Source organism: Chelonia mydas, chromosome 19, assembly GCF_015237465.2.
Source record: "Chelonia mydas isolate rCheMyd1 chromosome 19, rCheMyd1.pri.v2, whole genome shotgun sequence".
Taxonomy (NCBI): Eukaryota; Metazoa; Chordata; order Testudines; family Cheloniidae; genus Chelonia; species Chelonia mydas.
In genome coordinates this window covers 1,854,961-1,864,298 of record NC_051259.2, presented here as the reverse complement: position 1 = coordinate 1,864,298, position 9,338 = coordinate 1,854,961, and positions in this window count along the sequence as shown.

The following is a 9,338-nucleotide window of genomic DNA, read 5'->3' as shown; positions in this document are numbered from 1 at the left end:
GCAGCTATCAAATCCCCCCTCATTCTTCTCTTCCATAGACTAAACATCCCCAGTTCCCTCAGCCTCTCCTCATAAGTCATGTGTTCCAGACCCCTAATCATTTTTGTTGCCCTCCGCTGGACTCTTTCCAATTTTTCCACATCCTTCATGTAGTGTGGGGCCCAAAACTGGACACAGTACTCCAGGTGAGGCCTCACCAATGTCGAATAGAGGGGAACGATCACGTCCCTTGATCTTATACATCCCAAAATGTCACTGGCCTTCTTGGCAACAAGGGCACTCTGTTGACTCATGTCCAGCTTCTCGTCCACTGTCACCCCTAGGTCCTTTTCTGCAGAACTGCTGCCGAGCCATTTGGTCCCTAGTCTGTAGCAGTGCATGGGATTCTTCCATCCTAAGTGCAGGACTCTGCACTTGTCCTTGTTGAACCTCATCAGATTTCTTTTGGCCCAATCCTCCAATTTCTCTAGGTCCCTCTGTATCCTATTCCTACCCTCCAGCGTATCAACCTCTCCTCCCAGTTTAGCGTCATCTGCAAACTTGCTGAGGGTGCAATCCACACCATCCTCCAGATCATTTATGAAGATATTGAACAAAACCGGCCCCAGGACCGACCCTTGGGGCATTCCACTTGATACCAGCTGCCAACTAGACATGGAGCCATTGATCACTACCCGTTGAGCCTGACGATCTAGCCAGCTTTCTACCCACCTTATAGTTCATTCATCCAGCCCATACTTCTTTAACTTGCTGGCAAGAATACTGTGGGAGACAGTGTCAAAAGCTTTGCTAAAGTCAAGGAACAACATGTCCACTGCTTTCCCTTCATCCACAGAACCAGTTATCTCGTCATAGAAGGCAATTAGATTAGTCAGGCATGACTTGCCCTTGGTGAATCCATGCTGACTGTTCCTGATCACTTTCCTCTCCTCTAAGTGCTTCAGAATTGATTCCTTGAGGACCTGCTCCATGATTTTTCCAGGGACTGAGGTGAGGCTGACTGGCCTGTAGTTCCCAGGATCCTCCTTCTTCCCTTTTTTAAAGATGGGCACTACATTAGCCTTTTTCCAGTCGTCCGGGACCTCCCCCCGATCGCCATGAGTTTTCAAAGATAATGGCCAATGGCTCTGCAATCACACCCACCAACTCCTTTAGTACTCTCGGATGCAACGCATCCGACCCCATGGACTTGTGCACGTCCAGCTTTTCTAAATAGTCCCGAACCACTTCTTTCTCCACAGAGGGCTGGTCACCTCCTCCCCATGCTGTGCTGCCCAGTGCAGTAGTCTGGGAGCTGACCTTGTTCGTGAAGACAGAGGCAAGAAAAGCATTGAGTACATTAGCTTTTTCCACATCCTCTGTCACTAGATTGCCTCCCTCATTCAGTAAGGGGCCCACACTATCCTTGACTTTCTTCTTGTTGCTAACATACCTGAAGAAACCTTTCTTGTTACTCTTAACATCTCTTGCTAGCTAACATCATCACCTCATTGCCTTCTCAGGGGTTCTTGCATCTTCCTCTGAAGAAGTTTGTTCTGGTCACTAGCAGAGACCGATCCTGGACTAGATGGGCCATGGGTCTGGCCCAGTCTGGTAATTCCTATCTAGCAAGATGTGACAGGCTCATGGCTCACCTCAGGCTAGTTACAGGCAAACTAGAAATTGTTTTTAAAATCAAAATGTCAAAAATACTAATGAATGTAAATCAAATTCCCAAACCCATAATGCAGAAGAACACACGAAAGATACCCCAGTGAGCTCTTTATCCTGTAGCTGATCAGAGTCCATGTCATCACGAAGCAGAGTGAATGCTTTTTAATGTTAAGTGACTTCAAATTATCGTAGTCTTAAATCAGCTGCAAGAGAACAAGTAAGCAGGATAACATAGGACAGCCAAGAGAGAATGGTTTCCATAATACCAGTTGTAAAATCTAGGGGGGAAAACTCTAACAAGTGTATTAAACCAACGGAGACAGATGGACTCAGAAATACCAGGGTGAAAACTTAGCTGCTAACCCTACACATATTTAGGGAATGGATGTACTTTACTCACAGAAGGAATTGGATTGTGCTACATGAGTAAAGTTACATGAGTAAAGGTGTTGCCGGTGTTTACAGGGCCCATGCCTAAAATTGTGCTTTAGAAAATAAGTTCTTGGAGGCTGGGACTGTCTTACTCTGTATTTATGGAGCACAAATGGGCTCCCAGTCCTGACTGGGGCTTCTGGCTGCTACCACAATAAAATAACAACACAACAGCACCACTGGTTCCGCAGCATTAAAAAAGATGTTCCAATGAACTACACACACCGATTCCCACATTTTCCCTCCCTCAAGACACCCACACACCCTCCTTGCCAAACCCCTAGGCCAGGGAGAAATCAGGCTGAAAAATGAAATGTTCCCAGCGGAAACATTTCAGCAGAGCCCTGGTTTTCACTCTTTTCCTACCTAACGAATTAAGATAATTTACAAATTCATATGTTGTTCTTATCTCAGCCTTCCCCTTGTTGTCGTGAACTGTGAAAAACCAGCTGCTTTCCCTGTTTTTTCCTGCTCTGCATAAGGTATGTCTCCTTCTGGGTACTAGGGTACCTGGCTGTTAAATTCTCTGGTGATGGGAGTGGGGCCTGGAATTATCTAGAATGATGGATATCACTGCTCTAAAAACTCCTGGTCTGATTTTCAAAAGTACTGAACATCCTGCTACTCCTTGATTCAGTCAAAATTGGGTGCTCAGCCCCCCTGAAAATCTGACCACCCTGCCTGGAAATATGAACACACATATACATACACTCCGAGAGGGACGTTTCTTGTGGCCGTTTCTGTTGATAGCACGTGTTTTGCAACTTAGATGTCTAGCGGCAAGGAGATTCATCTACACCAAGCCTCTTAGCTAAAGATTTTAAATTGTTTTATTCTGACTTGATCTAGTATTCCTTTTTAAGCTGGTGCTAACCAGAGCATTTCACCACTTAAATACTTGTTATTCATACCTATCAGTGCCGGGGCACAAGGTTAATTTGAGTGTTTTTCAGCTTAGCAAGCAATAAACAATTTGATGTTTTATCCTGCTGAAAAAGAATCATACAGCATGTAGTGTTTATAGATTGAAAGGCGACGTGTGGGAGGCTGCATGCATATATTGCAATTCCATTGCACAGGGAGACAGGGACACTTTTTTGGTTAATTGACATATTTTTAATCTGGTATTATTTGATATTTCAAAGGTGCTAAAAGGAAAAGTAGGAAGTGAAATTTTAAGAGAGAGAAAAATAATTATTTTTGAAGCTGAACATATATCCTGTCTCCCTAATTCTTGTAAATACTCCAATGGGTCTAGTAACAGGACTTGCCATGCACAAATCAGACAAGTCTCCCATCTAGTATAAGACCCTGTCTCTGACCAGCTGTTTTAGGAAAAGGTACAAGAAATGATGAATTTGGCAGGTATGGAATCACCTGCCCATAGGGAAGCACATTCTCCACCCACTCAGATAGAGGTTGGTTAGGCTCTGAAGTGTAAGCAGCGTGGGATGTGGCCAAGGCTTTGCAATCTTTGCAACATGCAATTTTATAAAGTGACACCAACTGGGGGAGTGCCTGGCTTAGCAGATGGATTCAGTGGCCTGCTGAAACGAATTAATTGTTGGGTCTCCATGCAATTGCCAGGTGGAAAAGTATCCACATCACAAACAAGCAAAAAATCTAAGGAAATCCCATCACAGCAGCTGGCACCATTGCTGTCTTGGGAAAGAGGCCAAGAATTGAATGTGACCACAGGGTATAAACTTGCCTCTTGCTCCCACAGGTTGTTCCATCCGGGTCGGCTGACACAGGCAGTCCACAGAGAGCAGCATGTTTTACCTGCATTGCCCATGCACGAGGGCTCCCAGTTTCCAGGGCCTCCAAGTCGCCAACTTTCCCCAATGCCAACTCCACCTTAAAAGAGATTGTAAACCTGGTTGTGCCTTGGCTAGTCCTCACTTGTCTTTCCTCCTGCAGTTAAGACTAATGTAGTTATGAACCAGTGGTTCTGCTGTTGCTAAAACTGATCTGTTACCTTCTTGGAAAATATCCCTGAATATAAATAGCCTCCCGTGTTTACCTAAGCACATCGCTTCGACTGGTAACACTGACTGGTGTTATGGGATACAGGTGCGTTAAAAGGCCATGCTGCGGCTTAGCACATAGACAGTCCTGGGGATTGAGGCTAGCCACTCACTGCTTTTTGGTACTTCAGGGTTGTTCCTGGATTTGTGGGGGGGAAGGGGTTCAGATAAAAGATGGGGCCATGCAACCCACCACTGGGCGTAGGTTGCACCCAGAGTTTTTCAGATAATTCAGGCCTATCTCTACCAAGGACACTGAAATTATTATTATTATTATTAATAATAATAAATAATAATAATTAATAATAACATTCTGTGAATGAAAGCAAACAGTCAATTGTAACTCATGCAAATGTTGCTTCCTTTGCAGGTGGAGAGAGTCTCCCCACACCTCACCCACAGCATATAGTGAACAAACATAAGGGCAACGGACTCCTTTGAATACATTTACATTTTTGATCCAAGTCCCTTTCTTATACCTAATGCCTGTGGGGAAAAAAATCCAGACAAAACCCCATCTGCTTTATTTACTGGAATCCCCAGGACGGATTCCATTCAACAGAGCAGATGGGAAACTGCTTAGATATTTTTGTGGGTGATTGTGTATTTTTTTAACTAGTTGAGCTAAAAGAACTCCAAAAATTAAAATGGAACAGGGGAAAAGGTCATGAAGTCTTTTGTGAATTTTCAGCGTGTTTGATTTCCTGGACACTCGTTGCGCATCTCAGACTGGACCCCAGCTGCTCGAGTGGTGGCTTGTAGAGAAAAAGGCAGCTTCTGCCTTAGCTATTTACCTTTTCAATTAGACAGAGAGAGAGGCTCAAACTCATATGCCTTCCTGGGGGGAAGTTTAGGTCTAAATTTACATCTGCACGCTCTTGTTCTGGCCCCATTTCTACTATTTGCACACATCACTTTACGCTTTGAGCTGGGGCCCAAAAATTCTGGCTAAAAATAGGTCAAAGCACCAGGTACCTGATGTGGATTTAGTGTGTGTGTTGCGCAGCGCAATCAGCCAATGTGCTAGTGCCTTAAAGGTCGCTATAAACTGTCTAGGGGACATTTTTTTAAAAGTTGGGTTTTTTCTAATGTACCATGAAAAAAATGGGGTTTTTTGTTTGATGAAACCCCAGATCAGAAACCTGGTTTTGGTAAAATGCTTTGAGTTCTAGGTAAATGTTTCTGAAAAATAAAACCAAACCTTTTCGCATGGAACTGATATTTTTCCCACGGACCACTGAATGTTTTTACTGAATAATGTTTCCTCCTTTTTGATTTCAGAAAAAAACCTGAAAAATTCCACCCAAATGAAAAGTTTCTGACAAATTTTCATTTTGGTTAAAAAGACATTTTTTGTCAAAGTATTTCAGTAAAAAATAATATTTAACTACCTCTGTTCACACCTATGTTGTTCCCAATATGTGGGGACATGGGCTGCTGCTGTACATGCTGTTGTATTATTTATTGCTTTTCTTAGCAAAAACCTAAGAGCTCATAAAATCAATCCATCAACCTCCAGCTACAAGGTATATGTAACAGTGGTGAGGCCAAGTGGCGTTTGGTTTTGATAGGAAGTAGACCTGTACTTGGTCCCGACAGTTATTCCAATGCTAATGCAGCAGCCTTGCACGTGTTTCAGAAAGAGACAGTATGGAAATGAGCGAGAGAGAGAAATGTTATCACTCTCTCACCAAAACCTGTTCCATTTAGTCTGTGCACAGCCCCGAATGATGTGACTATGGAGGAGACACAATTATGTAGCCTCATGTTTAACAGTTTAAAGACCAAGTAAGGAACAGTTTGACTAGAGATTAAACATAAAGACACTCATTTATGTATTTTTTAAAAAAACCCTCCAAGTAGATTAAAGTCATACAGAACTGAGTAATAAATCAACTGCTGGGAAAGTGTGACAGCCTCATCTGCCACTGTGAAACTGCTAAGGCCAAGTTTAATAACATTTTACAATTCAGAAGCTAAATGAAGAGCAAGCGAAGAGAGCGCAGCCCAACCACGAACACTGCAACACTGATCAAAAGCAAGTCAGAGCCCACAGCCAGGGTGGTCTAATGGTCACAGCAAAGAGCTGAAAATAAGATGAGTCTTGTTTGAATCTTGTCCTAATCACTTGTGAGTCTGCTACGGCTCAGTCATATCTGCTGGAAAGGAGGGAGCTTACAGGATGTGTTGTATCTAAGCTGAGGTCTCCAGCGTGAAGAAAGAATGTGCCATAGGACTTCAGAAGTCTGGAGAAAACTCTTGAGCCCAGCCTGGCTGATGATTTGTATTGCAGTCATGTTTGTGGGGCCCAATCAGAGACCAGAGCCCCACTGTGCTAGGCGCTAAATCTGTATATAACAAAAGGGGAGTCCTTGCCTCCAGAGCTTGCACTCTAAGGATAAGATGAGAGACAGCAGGTGTGTACAATGAACCAACAGGGGGACTGGAACCAGTGTGACAAAGCTGTTGTAGGCATCTGGGTCACTTCAGGCAGCAATGCCAAACCTTTTAGATTTAAGTTCTTTATTTGAGCCTGTGAGTTCTTTGGGGCAGGTACTGCGTTTCCCTGCTAGGTATCTGCAGCACCTACCAGGGTGAGATTTTGATCCCTCTAAGTGCAACTGCAATGCAAACAATACCTATGCTAATATCTTCTGTAAATAAGCACTGGGCTGCTGTGGTGCTGGCAGTGAAGGTATTTCGGAATAAGGGTCCACAGAGTATTTCTGGTGACTCCTGATGTGACTCACCAATCCTAAGAAATGTTGTGGTCCCTGCTCCTGCCCTGCCAGAGAGAAGATCATCCAGAGGCAACAGAGGAGAATAACTGATGGGTCTCCAGTTGGTTTCTTCTGTTCACGCATGGCGGGGCCACGTCGATTCATAGAGTCTAAGGCTAGAAGGGACCATTGTGAGGGTCTAGTCCGACATACCATGTAAAAATAGGTCACCGAACTTCCGCAAAACAATTCCTAGAGCAGATCTTTTAGAAAAATGTTCAATCTTGATTTAAAAATTGCCAGTGAGGGAGAATCCACCACATCCCTCGGTCCATTGTTCCAGTGGTTAATTACTCTGACCATTAAAAACGTACACCTTATTTCCAGTCTGAATTTGCCTAGCTTCAACTTCCAGCCATTGGACCATGTTATACCTTTCTCTGCGAGACTGAAGAGATCATTATTAAATATTTGTTTCCCATAATCAAGTAACCCCATAACCTTCTCTTTGTTAAACTGAACAGAGTGAGCTCCTGGAGTCCATCGCTTCAAGACATGTTTTCTAATCATTTCATCATTCTTGTGGCTCTTCTCTGAATACCCTTCAATTTATCAACATACTTCTGGAGTTGTGGGTACTAGGACTGGACACAGTATTCCAGCAGCACTTGCAACCATGTGGCTTTTAGCTCATGCAGTAGAGGCTCATGAACTAAGCTCCAGAAGTCCCAAGTTCGATCCTGCCCGCCGACAACCAGGGTCTGTCGCTGTTACACAGTCACACCAATGTCAAATACAAATGTAAAATAACCTCTTTACTCCTAGTACACATCCCAGTATTGGGTTATCCCTTTTGGCCACAGCATCACACGGGGAGCTTGTGTTCAGCTGATTATCCACCATGCCCCCCAAATCTTTTTCAGAGTCACTGTTTCCCAGGAGAGAGTCCCCCAATCTGTAAGTATGGCCTGCATTCTCTATTTCTAGATGTATATATTTACACTCAGCTGTATTAGAACTCGTTTGGTTTGCTTGTGCCCAATTGATCTGAATGAGTGACCTATCCGCTTCATTATTTACTGCTTCCCCAATTCTTGTGTCATTTGAAAACTTCATTTGTGATGATTTTATGTCTTCTTCTAGGGCATTGATAAAAATGTTAAATAGCTTAGGGCCAAGAACCTATCCTTGCGGGACCCCACTGGAAACAGACCCTCTTGATGATGATGTTTACAGTTACATTTTGAGACTTCTCAGTTAGCCAGTTCTGAATCCATTTAATCAGTTTAATCCCCATGGGAGAATAGAAAGGAAGGATGGTCTTGTGGTTAAAGCACTAGACTGGGATTCAGGAGATCTGGAGTCTGCTACAGGCTTCTTGTGTGGTCCCTGGAAAGCCTTTTCATCTAGTGGTGCCTTGTGCTAAAGAGGGATAATAACTAAGGCTAAGATTTTGTCACGGATATTTTTAGTAAAAGTCACAGACAGGTTACAGGCAATAAAGAAAAATTCACGGATGCCTGTGACCCGTCCATGACTTTTACTAAAAATATCCATGACAAAATGTGGAGCTCAGCTGCGGGGTCTCCACACTGCCTGGAGCAGCTAGGCAGCTGCAGGGGCCACTCAGCGCTCCGGGGTCCCCACCCCCTGTGGGGGCTCGGAGCTCCAGGGTCCCGTCCCCCCCCGCTACCCAGGGTGGCTCGGCGCTCCAGGGGACCCCCACACCCGTGGGGGCTGGGAGCTGTCGGGTACCCTCACCAGGCAGCGGGGGGTACCCCGTAACTCCCAGCCCCCCTGGGCGGTGGGAGGACCCTGCAGCTCCCTGCCACTGTGGGCTGAAGTCACGGAGGTCACTGGAAGCCACGGATTCCGTGACTTCCGCGACCTCCGTGAAAAAATCATAGCCTTAATAATAGCCTTTCCTCTGTCCCACCCTGTGTTTGTCTTAAGAAAAGGAGTACTTGTGGCACCTACTACAGGACAGGCCCAACAAAGAAAATAACAGAACGCCACTAGCCATCACCTTCAGCCCCCAACTAAAACCTCTCCAGCGCATCATCAAGGATCTACAACCTATCCTGAAGGACGACCCATCACTCTCACGGACCTTGGGAGACAGACCAGTCCTTGCCTACAGACAGCCCCCCAACCTGAAGCAAATACTCTCCAGCAACCACACGTCACACAACAGAACCACTAACCCAGGAACCTATCCTTGCAACAAAGCCCGTTGCCAACTGTGCCCACATATCTATTCAGGGAACACCATCATAGGGCCTAATCACATCAGCCACACTATCAGAGGCTCGTTCACCTGCACATCTACCAATGTGATATATGCCATCATGTGCCAGCAATGCCCCTCTGCCATGTACATTGGTCAAACTGGACAGTCTCTACATAAAAGAATAAATGGACACAAATCAGACATCAAGACTTATAACATTCAAAAGCCAGTTGGAGAACACTTCAATCTCTTTGGTCACTCGATTACAGACCTAAA